Source organism: Heloderma suspectum, chromosome 4 (assembly GCF_057233095.1).
Source record: "Heloderma suspectum isolate Gila_16-S chromosome 4, 16-S_ref, whole genome shotgun sequence".
NCBI classification, from domain to species: Eukaryota; Metazoa; Chordata; class Lepidosauria; order Squamata; family Helodermatidae; genus Heloderma; species Heloderma suspectum.
The window spans coordinates 55,418,701-55,437,054 of record NC_139461.1 but is presented as its reverse complement, the minus strand read 5'-3'; positions in this window follow the sequence as shown (position 1 = coordinate 55,437,054).

Here is an 18,354-nt window from a genome sequence, read left to right as displayed (position 1 = left end):
ATTAGAAACATTCTCCTTTTGTAAACGTAAGGAACAATGCTTTTTCTGTTTTTGGAGGTGGTAAAAAACAGATGAATATAATTTAACTTCATGACCCAGTTATTTTGGCAATACTGATGAATTGGATATGCTCTGTTTACAGAAACATAGTTTAATTTAACCAAACAACACTGATTATGTGCTGGCATCTTCTTTACCCTCCAGTACTAAACAGCTTTAGTTGGAAGTAAGCCTAATTGTTTTCAATGGAGCTTACTTCTGGGTGAATGTGCTTAGGATTGGAGCCTTGCTTGTGCATTTTTGCTAATATACCGCAACAAATCAGGATTTACTGGTAACTTATATAATGTCCATATGCACAGAATGAACTCTGTAACTGGATAGCCACAGTGGTGCATCATCTTGATTAGGGATTCTGAAATATAATATTAAAATACAATTTACTCTGGACATTGTAAAATTAGATTATATTATTCTCTGACTATGGTTCAAGAAAAATGAACATGCCATTCTTCTTGTCCAGTGCTTTCTAAAATTGTACAAGGCCACATTTTGCATTAAAATGTCTGCCTTTCCAAATGGCCTGAAAGTTAATTATTTGGGCACACTATGTTGTTTCACTTACCTCCGTCTTTATTCTCTTGCACCCTGGAACGGAAATTGACATTCAACAGCAGAAAAATCAAAATGACCACCAGATGGCAATGTTTTTCCAAGACTACATTTGGAGGAAAGAAAGATGTATTTTTTAGAAGTCTTTTGGAACTCATAAAAGAAAACAAAACAAGGAGTTGCTGATGTTACATTTCCCTGCTCACTTTTTTAAAAAAATGCATGTGGGGAAGTGCCCACAAAATAAGCAAAGAAATGCATCTTTCTACATACCTGTGACTCAGATCCGGGAGATTCATTGAATGAGTACATTTATTTATTAAGGACATCCATACAGATCGATCAGGTCCAAACAGATTTCCAGTCACAATCCCAAACACTAGAAAACAAGGAAAAGAAGGTTCAATTTTGTTAAAGTAACCTGTGTCTCGGTAACTCATGCTAACAGAACTAAGATGACAGGAACCCACTCGAGTGAGTCCCAAAGTGGTCTGTTCAGAAGAAAGAAAGCACTTTGATACTGATCTAGCTAAAGTTAGTGATGTGTAGTGCAACTGTATGCATCTTTACTTGGAAGTAATTCCCACTGTGTTCAGGGGGCCTTACTGGTACGTATGTTGCAGAGGACCACCGCAGCCATAGGCTCCTGGAAGCCCCACTGACACCTGGAACAAGTTAGTCTCATAACCAACTCAAGTCCCTTTGCTTTTAATTTATCATTGCTGGAGTGTAACTAAATGGGAAGAGTCTCATAACTAGTTAGTCTCAAGTTAGTCTCATAACTAGTTAGTCTCAAGTTAGTCTCATAACCAACTCAAGTCCCTTTGCTTTTAATTTATCATTGCTGGAGTGTAACTAAATGGGAAGAGTCTCATAACTAGTTAGTCTCAAGTTAGTCTCATAACTAGTTAGTCTCAAGTTAGTCTCATAACCAACTCAAGTCCCTTTGCTTTTAATTTATCATTGCTGGAGTGTAACTAAATGGGAAGAGTCTCATAACTAGTTAGTCTCAAGTTAGTCTCATAACTAGTTAGTCTCAAGTTAGTCTCATAACCAACTCAAGTCCCTTTGCTTTTAATTTATCATTGCTGGAGTGTAACTAAATGGGAAGAGTCTCATAACTAGTTAGTCTCAAGTTAGTCTCATAACTAGTTAGTCTCAAGTTAGTCTCATAACCAACTCAAGCCCCTTTGCTTTTAATTTATCATTGCTGGAGTGTAACTAAATGGGAAGAGTCTCATAACTAGTTAGTCTCAAGTTAGTCTCATAACTAGTTAGTCTCAAGTTAGTCTCATAACCAACTCAAGTCCCTTTGCTTTTAATTTATCATTGCTGGAGTGTAACTAAGTGGGAAGAGCTGTTAAAGAACCAAAGTATTCAGTATTTCAGAATATCATTCTGGGCTGATAACTTTCACTCCTGGTGTAACTTACATTTTTAGAAAGAATATGTGAGAAAAGAAACACTGACTCCTCCTCCTCCTCCTCTTGTTAAAATTAAACAACAAGAATATAAGACTACTTTGTGATTTGGTGGGATTTAATGCTACGTTTTGGGGAGCTGTCAAGGCTGCCAACAGCCTCAGTTAGTCCATTTTCATCGATCACAAAACAAAAGAGAGATCTGGAACATCTCCTCATCCCAGAATCAGACCTGGAGCACGTTCAAGCTTCTCCCTTCACCCCACCCTGCATTTGCTTACAAGCAGGCCTGAATATGACCAGTGATAGTATTTATGTCATAAATCATGAAGTCCAGCTTCACATTTAAAAGTATCATTACTTAAAAACAGCCCAGTTGGTTCTACTTCAAGAGCCACATAACATCCCCCTTTAAGACACAGACTGCATGGTAAGCATAGCACTGTAATACATTTAACTCATTTGATCTTTAAATATGAGCACCATGTACTGAACCCAACTTTTGGGACATGGAGTTATTTCTTTGGGAAAAGGGCTCCTTTTAAAAAGAGTTTGTACAGTATGTTTAGGATTGTCTCCAGGACAGCATCATAAATGTGTGTGTGTGTGTGTTTTAAGACAGCAAAAGAATGCTACAGTTTACTTTAGCTTTTTTCCCTAGACCTCTAATCTCTCTAAGTGAGAGACTTCGGCTGTCAAGAAAGAGTCTGTAGTTTATAGCTTTTTCTTTGTAATAGTAGTCATACACAGGGATAAAGAGGCTTGATTTCTTTGTATTGAGCATCACTCAAAACTTCTAGGAAACGCTTGTTGCCAAACTACCAAGATAAAGAATGGCACATTGTGAATGTTGCAGCACCAATTTCAGTGTGCAATACTTATAGCTGTCACAACAAACCAAAGTCCTGCCTGAAACCCTAATGTGACTCCAAGTGACATGTTTAGCATCACATCTTGTGTATTCCTCAGCTTCATATTCACTCCATGCCATATGAGACAGCATTGTTGTTTGCAACTGAGAGGCTACATCACTTGATACAATTACTTGATTTATTTTAGAATCAAAGAGATGGAGAGGGCCTTATAAGCCATCTGGTACAGCTCCTTAAGAACATAAGAAGAGCCATGCTGGATCAGACCAAGGGTCCATCTAAGTCCAGCATTCTGTTCACCCAGTGGCCAACCAGCTGTCGACCAGGAACCCACAAGCAGGATATGAGTGCAACAGCACTCTCCCACCCATGTTCCTCAGTAACTGGTGTACACTCACTGCCTCTGGTACTGGAGGTAGCACATAGCCATCAGGACTAGTAGGGATTGAGAGCCTTTTCTTCCAGGCATTTTTTCAACCCCTCTTAAAGCCATCCAAATTGGTGGCCATCACTACATTCCGTGGTAGAGAATTCCATAGTTTAACTATGCACTGCGTGAAACTTCCTTTTATCTGTCCTGAATCTCCCACCAATCAGCTTCATGGGATGACCCCATTGGGTTCTAGTATTATGAGAGAGGGAGAAAAATGTCTCCCTATCCACATTCTCCACACCATGCATCATTTTGTACACCTCTATCAGGTCTCCCCTTACCCTCCTTTTTCCAGGCTAAACAATCCTAGCTGTTGTAACCTTCCATCATAGGGGAGATGCTCCAGCCCCTGGATCATTCTAATTGCCCCTTTCTGCGCTTTTTCCAGCTCCTTCCTCAGTGCAGGAATCCTAGCTAGAGCAGGGGTGGGAAACCTCTTTCAGCCCCAGGGCCGAATTCAATTTCAGAGAAGCTCTTGGGGCCCAAATTCCAGTGGTAGGTGGAGCCAAAGGCAAAAGGGATGGGGCCCAAATACCCCACCCTTAAGCATATTGTAGCTTAAAGCTCTCACTCCTAGTAATTAAGCCTTAGAAGAGGCATTTCAACCTTTTAGAATGGGGGGAAAACTGCACAAAAGCTGGAAATCCACCAAATGATTGGCAGTCAAGGGAATGAGTGTGGGGCCAGGAAAATGAGGCATGGCCATCCGGGGATCTCCAGAGGGCCGGATTGGGACCCCAGGAAGCCTGGATTTGGCCTGAGATTCCCCACCCCTAAGCTCGAGCATCCCACACAAATGGCAGCGCAGCCTCTGCTTGAAGGTCTCCAGTGAAGGAGAGCCCACTCACCACCCTAGGTAATAGGTTCTATTGTCAAGCTGCTCTTCTCCTAATGTTCACCTAAATTCTACCCTCCTCTAATTTAAGCCCATTAGATCAAGCCCACAGAACAAGTCTTGGCCTCCTTCTATGTGACAGCCCTTTCAGTAGTTGCTATCATATCCTCCCTCAGTCTTCTCTTTATAGACATTCATGAAGTTTGAGTATACAACAAATCTTAAAATAAAACTTAAAAAATTTGCTTGGGCTAAAAACTTTTTATCTCCTTGGGACAAAACTATTTGTTTAAGGGATTGTATCCAATGGATTGCACCCAACATCAGTCTATCACATTAGTCCCATTCATTTCAATGGGTTTCCTCTAAGCAGGACTAACATTGGATACAATCCAAACAGTTTATGGGTTGTTCCAAATGGAGAATTAGGTACACAGAATCAATAAATCTGATGTGGCAATCCCTGTAGCTATTCCCCCCATGTGATCAAATTATCACTACAGCAATATATTCCTCAAGGATTTTTACATGCTTCTCGTGAAACCATTTGCACATCCTATCCCCAACACTTCTGGGTTAACACTTGATTGTGTGGCTAACAAGTTGGGAATGCTGCTAGCTATGTGCAATCTTGAAATTTCAGTTCTGTTTCTTGCTCTGTTTTCTTTTTGCTTATCCCCCAGGAAGTCAATCTGTTTTATTTATGTCCTTGTTTGTTTTTGTAGTTGAGAGCTTTTTGCATGTTATTGATAATGGAAAATTTGTCAAATAAAGTGGCATAGATGGAGGAAAAGGTAGCACATGGTGAATTTGATGGGGCTTTGTTTGGCATAGTTTCATAGAGACAGGGCCAAAAGAAAGAAGACAGAAACCAGCAACAGTTTGCCATGACTGAACTGCGATCATAGAGACACAAAGTTTAGAGGGACTTATTTCTGTATAAGCCAGGTGAAAACCTCTTTCAGCCTGAGGGCCAGCCACATTCCATTTCAGAGAAGGTCTTGGAGGCTGCATTCCAGTGGTGGGCACAGCCAAAGGCAAAAGGAGGTGGAGCCAACTTACAAGAAATACCAGCCAATTTTGTCTTAAAGCTCTTACTGTGAGCAACTACACCTTAAGAGAGGCATTTCAACTAGAGCTGCACACAGGTGGCCTCTCAAAATTCTCCACCATATTTGTGGACAGAGAAATTTGGGAGTCAATGTCACCAAATTTCTCCAAGGGAAGGAGAAATTCTCAACAGTTTCTCCCAGGTATGGCTCCCCTCTGGCAGGGTTTGTAGCACAGCTGCTTTCTTTTTTGATAAGGGTTTTGGGTTTTTTCATGCTGCAGCCGCATCAACTGTCTTGGCAGGTTCGCCCCCATTTTGCATCCACCACAATGCAGGTGTGTGTGGGCTGACAGTGTTGTGTGAAGCTCCAGGGATGAGGAGTTCGTGCTTTGCCAACATCTCTCCTCCAATTTCCTGAGAGTTTTCTTCCCCCATGAAAGGGGCTTCCATTGTTCTGTCTCATTCTCAATACAGTCTATAATTTATGTTGAATTTCTTTTGGTGGTGCTATTAGGCTTATCTAATCACTCCAAGGCTGTGTGTTTTCTTTCTTACACAGCTGTTTATTGCTCGGCAGCCTCCCAGGCTGCCTGCACTTCGTGATCCGGAGAAAGCCCTAAGGGAGAAATTACCTCAGGGTGCCTTCCAACGGGCTTCAGTCAAAGTGTAGGGTAGGGATGTACGAAACACTTACCTGGTTTCGTCCAGGGACATCCGCAGTGGGGGGGAGGAGATCCATTCCTCCTGCCCGGAATCCTGCCCGGCCAGCTCCGCTCTGCGGCCAGGCCAACCCGCAGCGGGGCCTCCAGCTGCTGCCGGGCTTCTGCAGACGCAAATGGCGTCCTGAGTAGGGAACGCCATTTGCGTCCCTATGGTAGCCCATGATAGGCTAAGTAAATATTTATGTAGCCTATCACAGCTAAAGCGGGGATGCAAATGGCATCCCCTACGCCATCTGCGTTTCCGTTTTCTCCGTGATAGGCGACGTAAATATTTACGTAGCCTATGATGGCTAAAAACGGAACGCAAATGGCATCCCCTATCCCAAATGGCCATTTGCGTGCCCGCTTTAGCCGTGATAGGCTACATAAATATTTACGTAGCCTATCACGGGCTACCATAGGGACGCAAATGGCGTCCCCTACTCAGGACGCCATTTCCGTCTGCAGCAGCCTGGCAGCAGCTGGAGCTGCCGCCACTGCTGGAGCTACCGCCGGAGCTGCCGCTGGAGCCGCCGCCAGGTAGGCTCCGTTCCGGGGGGCTTTCGCAGGGTGATGGGGCGGGTTGCTCCGTTCCGCCACGGATTCCGGGGGGGGGGGCGTGAATTCACTGGAATTCGGCCCTCCTGGGATCTGTGGCAGAATTCTCTAACATCCCTAGTGTAGGGAGATGAGGAGGCTACAGGCTGCCAAAGAGATGATTGTACAATGAAAGTCAGTACACTTGTGCTCATTCCTTGGCCACCTCCTAAGTAAGGTAAGCCCAAGAAACCCAGCTCTTGAGAATTTCTCCAAAATTTCTTCAGTACTGAATTTCTTTTGGAAGCAATTTCTCTTCTATCAAATTGAATGAGAATGGTGGGGAAAAAATGTGGGAGAATTTTTTGGCACAGCAGTAATTTCAACCTTTCAGAAGGGGGGAAAAACTGCACAAGAGCTAAGAAACCACTGAAAGGTGGCTGGGGGAAAGGGTATAGGTCAGGTGCCGGGCCCCTGGCTTCCTTTGTAGTCAAGCTGTCAAGCAATGTTTCCAGTCAATTAGCTCTATTATGTAAACTGCAAACAGGACTTGCTTCAGGCTACGGACAGTATCCTTATGCAGCAATTGACAACAAGCTTTCCTTGAAGGCTTGGTATAATACTGTAGGTCTCAGGTAACTACTTGGGTTAAAGCACCATGAATGAGAGTTGCTACTAAACTGCTGCTGGCTACTAGTGGACCCCTTTCTCAAACTGAGTGGGCTACCAAGTCCCACCCTCAAGGTGGGCCTTTGTAAGGATTGGGCACAGCACCTTTGCAGAGGCATCCCAAGAAGATGTGGGAGTTGATTCAGAGTCAGAGGAGGAAGGAAGCAGAAGGGTTTGCTAAAGTGCCAAGGTTCAGTCCCAGGGTGGAGGTTGTCCATGTGCAAGCTAATCAGGGCCCTCTTCGCCTGTGGAAATGCCACACTTGAGTAGGAGTGGGAGTTAAGAATAAGGCCATTTACCGCGCAATTTAGGTAGAAGTAAATGCTTTATGGCCACAAATGGCATAAAATATGCCAATTACAGCTGTAATTTTCCCATGGTGGGCTAATGGCAGCCGCCATTAGCCTATTGCACCTTTTAGAAAGACGGAGAGTCGCCCCACGCAAAATCTGAGGATGCACAGGTAAGGGGGTGGTGGTCTGCTGCGGAATCTGGAGGCTGGATTCTTGGGAATTCAGCCTAATTTGGGTCCTTAGTGGATTTCTCCCCAGCATCCCTAGCTGCAAGTCTCTTGGAGCACCTTGTTAGGAACCTGCATTCTCATGGGTTCAGAGATGATAGCCAGATATCATCCAACTGCTTAGACTGCTATCATCCAACTGCTTAGACTGCAGCTGGGGTTTACCCTCTCTGGCACCAATATTCTCAAAGGGTGAGGGTGGTGGTGGTGGTTGGTATCTGCAACCTTGATGCCTTGACAACTTCTTCCACCTCCCCGTCTGACTTAGAATCAGTTCCCTTTTCTTCTTGGGGCATGTCTGCAGAGGTGCTAGGCCCAATCCCTATATTATGGGACCAGGGGAAGAGGGCATGGCCATTTGGGGGCACCCCAGAGGGCTGCATTGGAACTCCTGGAGGGGGAGTTTCCTCATTCCTTAGGCCACTAGGCCTAAGGTTCTTCATCCCAAGTATAAGCCACGGATAGGATTGAGATGCATGTCTCATTGAAAGCAATGGAATGGGCATTAGTCATAAGTAACTCATTCCATTAATTTCAGTGAGGAGTAGTCCCAACCAACTTGAACTGGATTTTGCTAAAGAATATCACACTGTTTTGAAATGTACATTTCCTATTTCATCAAGCAAGCCAGACATTTATGACTTTTGCATGCTTTGATTTTAACTTTTGCTGATGAAGTATATTCATTGTGCCTTTCGCCAAAGGAGCTCTATAAAAGTATATAACTTTATAGGCAGCAGTGTTTGGATAAGGCATTTCTTTTGGTTTGTTTGACAGGTTCCTCCTCCCTCCAAGGGTCAGCATCTCCACTGTATCCATTTAAACAATGTTAAAGACATGCTTAATATTAAAACAGTGCAGTTCACCTAGGGTGCAATCCTGTGCATGCTCAGACAGAAGGAAGCCCTACAACTTCTAGCATACCCCAGCCAACATGCTGGGAGTTGAAGGACTTTCTTCTGCTAAAAAATTCATAGGACTGAGCCTTTAATGTTGTCCAGAACATATTCTATATGTTTGATCATAACCCTTGGCTACTCTTTAAAGGAAATTATGTTACTTATTTCTATGGATTTTAATTGTTCATTTTTCCAACTTTCAACTTCAGCATATGATGTGATACAAATTAAATAACACTCTGAAGCTGAAAGTCCAAAATCAAGGATTAAAATTCACAGAAGTACCATAAACTTTGCATAAAGGAAACAATCAGGGTTCATGTTCGTTTCTCTGTGGTATAGTTGTAACATCTTTCCTGGAAATGAGTATTGATCCATACTGTTCTTGGTTTCTCTTGAACATTTGAAAGTATTATATGCATATGTTTCTATACTGGATCATTTAAAACTGTTGGCAGACAAATTTGCATATCTTAATGCTCTAACAGGCAACATCTCCCCACGTGCTTAGCAAACTAGCTTCTCTATGGTGTAACCTAGATGGGTAGCTGTCATATGCTTGATCAGACTTTTTGTCTACTCTGACCAGCAGTGGTTCTCAAGGTCTCAGGCAGAGGTCACCAAGACTCCCTACATTTCCTGAACTAGAGATGCAAGGAAGTCAGCCTGGGAACCTTTTTCATGCAAAGTGTGTGTGCTCTACCGCTGACCTGAAGTCCATCCAAGATGCTATGAAATTCATAGTAGCAAAGTGGGTCTGTTTCAAAATGGGTTTCCTATTAGGCAATACCTGACTGCATCTAATACATTTGAATCTGACAAAAAAAAAAAAATCCTGCTTATACTGTATATCCTAAATTAATCAGATATTATCACTTGATTGGTGGTGGTTCTGTTGTTTTGTTGTATTGTACGTTTCTGAGACAAACACACACACACAGTCAGACAGAGAGAAATGCTTTGAGACCTCTCTAAATTGCTTTGTATTTTCTCACACGCTTCAGAAAAAATAAACAAATTAAACTTACTTAACAGTGCAATCCTATGCATGCTTACTCAGATGTGAGTCCCACTGAGTTTAATGGGGCTTGCTTCGAGGTTATAGTCTAAAGGTGTTTTCTTACAATTAATTCAAATAACATATATCAACACATAGTTTCATTGCGTATGTTGCCCTGAGAGCCTAAGCTATAGGATGTGACTCATTAACAACAACAACAACAACAGTAATAATGATAATAATAAATATACCCAGGTTCTTGAGTCTTTATAGCAGGTCCATAAACCAGGGGTGGGGGAGAAGCAATCCAAATGAGATATTTATTTGGTAGTCCAAAAACATCAATGATGAATATGAAGGAAATAAATCCAAAATGAGCTGCTCAAGAAAGTTTTCACAGGCACCACTACCAATGCTGTATAATTCACAGAGAAAGGATGAAGGAAACCATACATATATTTCATGCCTTGGCCTGGCTTGCTAGCAGTGTTCATGGCCAACTGTTGTTGTGGGATTAAGGCCACTGTAGATCATATCCAAACAGCTAAAAAGCTTCCCAGTTGGTCTTCAGCTTTTCCCCGAGAATGATTGGATGTTTAGAGATGGCCTGAGTGCTCAAGGGATGGCACCAACTTTCATTGTTCACTCAGAACTCTTATCCACATCCCTCAGTCTTCATGGACATTTTGCCCAAACTCCCTCACACGGTTTGCACCTTCAATTTTTAAAAAAACAAAGCACCAAAACAGGAAACACGCATTTCAGTAGTCACCCCAACTGGTAAATCCCAGTCCTCTTGGACCATCCCCTTATGCAAATGAGTCTGCTGGCTGCTTACAAAGCATTACATCAGCATGCTAGTTTGCTATATGTACTGAGCTTATTTGTATTTTAATGACTAAGCAATTCAAACATGCAACCCCCAAGATGCATCCCAGGATGCTGCACCATGAGATTCAGCTGCACACATGGATCAGCTCTTAAAGTGCCTAGGTTGTCAACTGCAAAGGCAGATGTGCTCTTAGCGACTTCAGGACCTAGCGTAGGAGTTTGTTTTCTTCTCTTTCATTTACTGACAGTTACTACTTTACCTCCTGGCCTTGTATGGAGTTGGCATGTGAATCCCAGTGCAGGGGGATGAGGGATTTGTGTTGAGTCCATCTGTTAAAGCAGGGGTGGGAAACTTTGAGAATGCCAGTGGCCATTTCTGCACCCCCCCCCATGGGTCTACTAGGCAACCCCAAAAATAAATTTTAAAAGCATATTTTTTAAATGAAAAAAACACACGAAAGCATTCAGAGCACTATGGAGCAGGGCTGTGCACCACTTCGGTCCAAAGCCTGAATAACAAAGTGAAGCGGGCTGATTCGGAGGTTCCTCATTGCAATCAGAAGCAGATCAGAATAGCAACGAGGCGCCCCGAAATGAAGCAACTCGATGAGGCACCTTGTCCATCTCAGAGATTCGTAGCTCTTCTTATGCCTTCTGAGCAGCCCAGACAGGCTGTCTCTAAAATGTATCAGCTGAGGGAGAAGAGGAGGGAGGGGGGAAGGGGAGAAGAGGCGGAGGTGCCAAATGGATCAGTTTGAGAGAAACCCAGCCACCAGGAGGGGCAAAAGATGAGGAGGGAGGGGGGAAGGTGAGAGGCGGTATAGGAGGAGGAGGGAGTGAGCTTTGCTGTGAGTCAGCCTCTGTTTGCTCATTGTGAAAGAGGTGGTGTTACTGGAGAGGAGAGGACTGCCTGGATGTTATTTGGCTAGAGCAGTGGTCTCCAAAGTGGGGTGCACGCGCCCCCAGGGTTGCGCAAGATGATCCATTGGGGTGCACAAGCTGCCTGATAATTGAGCAGACTCCTGCTGCCCTGACAAGCTGCCATTGTGTGCAATGACGGTGGTGGCAGCGGCAGCAGCAGGATGGGACGGGAGCCGAGAGGTAAGCTCTATGGCATTTCTCTCTGGGTTCCAGTCCTATCCTGCCTCTACTGCGGCCACCAAGAGAAACTGCGCCTCCCCTTCTCAATACCTGCATTCCTTCCTTCCCTTCCCATTTTTGATCTCTTTTCCCTAAAAAATAAAAAAAAAATAAAAGCCCCTTTCTCTTCTGTTAGGATTACAGTTAGTCCCCCCTCCCTTGCTTGCAGTTTAGCATTTGCTTTTGCTGTTTGTGTGTGTGTGTGGTTGTGCTGTGTGGACAAGCAAACAGTGTGTGTCGAAGGACTACACACAGTCCACGTTTCCAAAAACAGTGGGCAAAGCATTACACACATTAACAGCTAGTACATAATGCTACGCTGTGTGTTGCAAAGCAAGCAAGCCCAACATGAGGCATCTTCGGGGTCCTGGCAGGGGCAGAGGTGGGCGAGGTGCTGCTGTGCCCTCCTGGCAGGGTTGCTGTGTTGCTCCCTGCCTCTGTCAGTCCCACAGACAACTGTCGTTGCTCTTCGTTCAAGCCAATGTGCCCGCCTGGCAGGGTTGCTGTCTTTGCTTCCTGCATACCAGCCAGTGTTTTCCCAGGCAATTCAGCCAAAGAGACCCTGGGGCTATTGACTGTGAATAGAAAAGTAGTACTAGGGGAAAGGGGTTATCTGCACTTTAAAGAAACCTACAACAAAGTTTAGGGATAGTGACCTCCTCATCGCTTCAACATCTAACTTGTTTACCCCTTTATGAACTTTGCTTTGCATTTCTGAGAACAGCACATTTTACCTGTGCCTAGCACAACGCCTCCTGGGCCAAATTGTCTGAAATATGGCAGGTAGGATGCCCTCCAGGAGGGCTGTGCATTCCCCAAGTTTCATGCACTTCTGTACAACCAGTGAAAAGGTATAGCTCTTTGCTTTGAGAGATTTCCTTGAAAAAATCAAATTTCACAAAACCTACTAGGCCAAATTGCCTGAATTTGACAGGTGGACACCCCTCCAGGGGGACTGAGGGTTTCCCAAATTTCATATATGTATCATGATAACTGAAAAAGTTATGGCCGTTTGTGTTTTCCCATGCAAGTAAATGGGAAAAACTCCAAAAATGAGTGATTTGGATGTCTGAATCTTGATTCAGATCTGAGTCAAAGTGGATGGGGTCCAAATTGGTTCAAAGCAAAGTGGGGCTGATTCGGAAGGTCCAAAGTGGCATCTGAAGCAAACTGGGGGGGGGGGTGTCTGTGCACAGCCTTACTATGGAGCAACAAAAAGGTCAAATCTGGGGCTGGTGGGGCTGCACTGAGGGCGGCAGAGACCACCTGTGGCTCACTCCTGTGTTAAAGGAACATTCACTTCCATGCTAATGGAAGTGCACAAGCATGGTGGTCTGTCTACCTCTCTCCTCCCTTCTACAGGGCTCCACAGTGCCCATAAATGTGCTCCGGAAGGTTTCCCAGTCTCCAGAGCAGATTTTGTGGCCACATGAAGGGAATGGCAAATCGCCCATCCCTCCCGCCCTGTTCCACCACTAAAACTGTTTCTGTCATCAGAATGTCACCATTGGGTACAACCCAGTGCCTCTAAGTTGGCAAGCCGAGCATGGTGTCGACTTCTGTAGGATCCCAAAGCAGGAAATCTATTTCTTCATAGTTATGGTACATCCTTTTTCCTCAGCCGCGCCACCCTGAAAGCTCTGTGAGAGAATATAGTTTCTTGGAAATGGGATGCCCAGATTTTATAGGCAGATCCACCCCTTACTGACTCATGCCACTTTTGGATCTTGGTAGTTACAATGACTCGAGGGCTGCGGTATAGCTGGATGAGAAGCAGTAATATGATTTCCTGTAATGGGGCAACATTCGGGTCAAGAACCCAGAGAGGCAACGTATATGAAGTACTTTGAGCAATGAGGAAAAAGCTACAGAATAATTCTAAGGCCCAGTAGTAGGGCTTGCATAGAATGTCCACATAGATCAGCCTTCCCCAATCTGATGTCCTCCAGATGTTTTGGATGACAGCTCCCAGCATTCCTGAAGTTATTATTGAGAGCCAGTGTGGTGTAGTGGTTAGAGTGTGGACTGGGGCTTGGGAGATCTGGATTCTAGTCCCCACTCGTCCATGAAGCTCACTGGGTGACGTTGGGCCAGCCACTGACCCTCAGCCTAACCTACTTCACAGGGTTGTTGTGGGGATAAAATGGAGAACAGGAGGATCATGTATGCAATGCTGCCTTGGGCTCCTTGAAGAATAGGTGGGATATAAATGTAATAAATAAATGCTGGCTGGGACTGAGGATAGCTGAAGTCTAAAACATCCAGAGGCCACCAGATTGTGGATGGCTATCACAGATTGTGTCCTTCGATTTGAAACAATTCCGAAATATGTATCAGTGCTGTGACTTTTGAATCAATCTTTCTATTTATTTCAATAGGTACTTGGAGAACTGTTAGGGGTGCTATGTCAGTTTTTGAAGAGGGGGTGCATCAGCCAGAGATATCGACATTCCTGAAGTCAAATTGCATGGCAGGGGAGCCTCCCACCTTAATTGCACTGCTAAAGCCTGGGCCATCAGGGCGAAATCTTAGTGCCAGTGGAAGAACTCCCCACCGACTGCTGTGACAAGAACGATTCACCTCAACAGGAAACAGTTTATAATCAATTTATTTAAACCCCTTTCCCTGCTCCCCCTCAATGAAAGGCTATCCAGTTAATCATCTGCTCAAATTACTTCTCTCCTGCTAATAAAACAGATTCGTAAATTATATGTTTATTGTTATGGAAAAAGAACATAGCAAAGAACAATAATGTTAAGAGATTTCTATGGACACGACAATAGAGGCAAAATGCTTACAAATGCAATTCAACTTGAGGAGGCCTGCTCTGGTCCAAGACACCAAATGAGTTCTATATTAGCAGTAATCGAGAAACAGAGATTCTTTGACAGTGTTTATTTACCATCTCTGAGAATTTATTTTGGAGGCTTCCATATAAACACATGGACAGCTCCAAAGATCTTGCTCTAAAATTATAATTCCCTTAGATACCGAGTAAGATCCAGCCAGAAAACAAAACTGAGTGCAATTCACAAGCGATTTACATTGCTGAGAAAACCTGTGCAATGTACAGAAAATGGACTGTCCTGGGAATAGGATTGCTCTTTAGAAAAGCACTCAATCAACATTCTGTTAATGAAAAGGTGCTTAAAAAAGAAGTAGTAAAGTGCATTTTTTAGAAGAAGATGGTGCTATATACATTATTTGAGGATACAATATACATGTGCAACTGCCATTTCAGAGCCTTATTTGAGAGGATGCCAAAAATGGAGTTCATTTGTCTTGATGGAGCATAACGTCAGAACTCACAAAATAGTTTTCATCCTTCTTTAATTAACTACAGCAATGAAAAGGTATTGTTAATTGCCAATGATTAAATGCCATTTTTTGCATCTTCCAAGCAATTATGTTGGTGTAGCAGAGTGACTTATAGCTGCAATCCTGTGCATATATGCTTGAGTTAATAATTTCCACTGAATGAGTAAACATGAATAGACTGGATGAGGGGTAGCTGCAATCTACCATTGAAATCCCATTCCAAATCTCAGCCACAAACTCATTTGTTGTAGTCCTATGTAAGCCACTGTTCTGGGAGCCTCAGCTTTCCATCTGCAATATGGACCCAATAAGAAGGCCTAACTTTCAGAGTTTGTGAAAGGATGAGAATCATAGAATCATAGAATAGTAGGGTTGGAAAGGGCCTATAAGACCATCGAGTCCGACCTCCTGCTCAATGCAGGAATCCAAGTCAGAGCATCCCTGACAAGTGGCTGTCCAGCCTCGTCTTGAACGCCTCCAGTGTGGGAGAGCCCACCACCTCCCTAGGGAATTGGTCCCATTGTTGTATTGCTCTAATAGTCAGGAAGTTTTTCCTGATGTTCAGCCGGAATCTGGCTTCCTGTAACTTGAGCCCATTATTCCATGTCCTGCATTCTGGAATGATCGAGAAGAGATCCTGGTCTTCCTCTCCGTGACAACCTTTCAAATACTTGAAGAGTGCTATCCTATCTCCCCTCAGTCTTCTCTTCTCAAGGATAAACATGCCCAGTTCTTTCAGTCCCTCCTCATAGGGATTTGTTTCCAGTCCCCTGATCATCTTCATTGCCCTCCTCTGAACTCTCTCCAGTTTGTCTGCATCTTTCTTAAAGTGTGGTGCCCAGAACTGGACACAGTACCCCAGATGAGGCCTAACCAGTGCTGAGTAGAGGGGAACTACTACTTCATGGGATTTGGAAGCTATACTTCTATTAATGCAGCCCAAAATAGCATTTGCCTTTTTTGCAGCCAGATCACATTGTTGGCTCATATTCAGCTTGTGATCTACAACAAGTCCAAGATCCTTCTCGCTTGTAGTATTGTTGAGCCAAGTATCCCCCATCTTGTAACTGTGCATTTGGTTTCTTTTTCCTAGGTGCAGAACTTGGCATTTATTCCTATTAAATTTCATTCTGCTGTTTTCTGCCCAGTGCTCAGTCTATCAAGATCACTTTGAATTTTGTTTCTGTCATCCAGGGTATTAGCTATCCCACCCAATTTTGTGTCATCTGCAAATTTGATCAGCATTCCCTGCACCTCCTCCTCCAAGTCATTAATGAAAATGTTGAAGAGCGCTGTGGCACCACACTCATTACCTCTCCCCAGTTTGAGAAGATCCCATTGACAGCACTCTTTGAGTCCTATTCTGTAGCCAACTGTGGATCCACCTGATCGTTGTTTCATCGAGCCCACTTTGAGCTAGTTTGCTCATCAGGATATTATGGGGCACTTTGTCGAAAGCTTTGCTGAAGTCGAGGTATATTATGTTCACAGCATTCCCACAGTTCACAAAGGAGGTTACCTGATCAAAAAATGAGATCAGCTTCATCTGGCAGGATTTGTCCTTGAGAAATCCACGTTGGCTTTGAGCAATCACTGCATTGTTTTCAAGGTGCTTACAGAAGGATTGCTTTATAATCTGCTCCAGAATTTTCCCAGGGATTGATGTCAGGCTGACTGGTCTGTAGTTCCCAAGTTCCTCCTTTTTGCCCTTTTTGAAGATAGGGACAACATTAGCCCTCTTCCAGTCATCTGGCACTTCACCCATCCTCCATGATTTCTCAAAGAGAATAGACAGCGGTTCTGAGAGTTCTTCTGCCAGTTCCTTTATTACTCTAGGATGCGGTTCATCTGGCCCTGGAGATTTGAACTCATTCAAAGTAATTAGGTGTTCCTTGACCATATGCCTATTGATCTCAAGCTGCAATCCTGCCCCTTCAGCCTGTACTTTGCTTTTGCCAGGTGGCTCATAGACCCCCTTTCAGGAGAAGACTGAGCCAAAGTAGGAATTGAGCACAATCTATGTGCGATGTACAGATATACTCCCTTTGTCTCTTTATCTCTACGTCCTTTTTTTTTTGCTGCGATAATTCAGCTGGTAGAGTTGAGGGCTGCAAATGAGTTACTTTACAGGAATCCTTATGTCATTGGTCCAAATCTGGCTCAAAGGAACCCATTTTTGTTGGAAATATTGCAGCCTTGTCTGCAAGTTACAGGAAAGTGGCAGTGTTGCAGTTAATTCATGGGAAATTGGGGCATAGCTAGCCTTAGGATTTCTATAGCCTACAGTGTGGTTTCCTCCTCTACCCCACTGCCCCCGTTGAGCTTCTCCATTGCTGGGAGCAGATGTGATTGCTCTCTCTCACTCCTGCCAGTGTTATAGAACACAAAGAAATGGACTGAACAAACTTTGTCTGAAACGATACCCTGTACCTGCATTTTTATGCAAGAAACTGCGAGTCAACCATTTTACTTTTCTTCACTAAAGAAGTGTGGTCTCCTTTTTTTCGCCTTGTATGCCAGTGGGACTGGTAAATGCTCATTCTGCTCTGCCTTCTGTTTTGTTTTTCTCTGCTAACTGTCTTTCCTAACAGGAGCAGCAATGCCAAATAATTCCCATGTTTTTTAAGGGGAGAGAGGGCCACAGCTCAGTGGTGGAACCTTGCATGAAGAAGGTCCCAGGTTCAGTCTCACCATCTCCAGGTAGGACTGGGAAAAACCCCTGTTTGAAAGCCTGGAGAGTTGGCTGCCGGTCAGTGCAGACAATACTGAGGTACATGGATCACTGGCCTGGGTGGGTATAAGGCAGCTTCCTATGTTCCTTTGCATCTTCAGCATCTTCTCAAAGAGTCCTGTTCTAGCAGGAGAAAAGTCACCGATACAGAGGGCAGAAATTCCCCCTAGCTCAGGCGTGGGGAACCTGCTTCATAACTCCCATCAGCCCCACCCAGCATTGCTAATAGTAAGGGGTGCTGTGAGTTTCACTCCAGTAACATCTGGAGAACCACAGGTTCCACCCACACGCCCCCCCCCCCCAGGCTAGCCTTTAATTAGGCTCTGGAATATTTGTGCTATACAACCACTGCCTTATCATGGTAGATTCTTTTGTTCTCCGACTCTTCACAACCTGGGGTGCTTCTGGGCAGACGGTTCTTAGCATGACCGATTAGAAGGCACTGTGCAGCTATTCTGCTTTTTTCTCCTTAGTGGATTTTCTGTGGTAAATGAAAAAGGCGGAAGAAGCAGTGGAAAAATCAGGGGAGGGTCAATGCAACCAGGGGTGTGCATGATACACACGTGCTTTTGCAGATCCCTGGTGCTGGAGTGGTTTGCAGATTTGTTTCCAAAGGGAAGTTCGACTAAAGGCACAACCTTATGCAGGTTTAGACAGTAAAAAAGTCCTACAACTCCCAGCATGCCCCAGCCAGCATAGCTGGCTGGGGCATGCTGGGAGTTGTAGGACTTTTTTCTTGTCTAAACCTGCATAGGATTGTACCCTAAAGCTTGGAAAGTAAAAT